Genomic DNA, 677 nt, shown 5'->3' on the forward strand with positions numbered 1-677 from the left:
TTGTTTTAACGTAACTTAACATATTTTACACACACACATACATCAGACTTTCACGAAAATTACTATATTAAAAGCAGCAACGCATCATGGCTTACCAGAACAGGAAAAATACCAACGGCAGCAACAAACAAATGCGCAAAGATGACATTTAAATGATCCTCACCTCTATAATGTCCGTATTTATCATGAACAAATTCCCATCACCCAGAATAGCAGAGGCAATAAAAAAAACGTAACTAATTATCATTTCCAAGGTCCATTCTAAGAGGCAATCATAGGCAATGTCATCCCACCTACTTTTAGTAATGAGGTGATAATGCTTTAATAAAACAGCAGATCATTATGGAAATGAAGCTCTGGTGATTGTATCTGTTCACTGTACAATCATCACCACCACCACCATGCACATCTGCAGGTCTGTCAGCTGGTTTTCGTCAGAACACATGTGCACGCAGATACTGTATATTTCTTTATATAATCATCCCCTCAACTCGCTCAAGTCCTCTTATCTCCCCTCATCCCCTTGCCCCTCCCCCCCTCCCTCATTGAACCTCCCTGGCCGTGGGAAGCTGAAGGGGAGAGGAGCTCAGGTCAGTGACGGGGAAGTTATTTTGGCGGCGGTAAGGAGCGAGGGCGGAGGCTCCTTCCTGCCGTCGATAAGGCTCTCGATGAATGCG

The 677-nt window shown here is 43.9% G+C and overlaps 1 protein-coding gene across 1 annotated transcript in view; it reads right to left on the reverse strand.

Moving 5' to 3' along the window:
• Positions 1-677, reverse strand: part of LOC119593968 (serine/arginine repetitive matrix protein 2-like) — a gene marked incomplete in the record, with an annotated part of 99,054 nt that overhangs the window by 22,766 nt on the left and 75,611 nt on the right.

This window comes from Penaeus monodon, chromosome 33, assembly GCF_015228065.2.
Source record: "Penaeus monodon isolate SGIC_2016 chromosome 33, NSTDA_Pmon_1, whole genome shotgun sequence".
NCBI lineage: Eukaryota > Metazoa > Arthropoda > Malacostraca > Decapoda > Penaeidae > Penaeus > Penaeus monodon.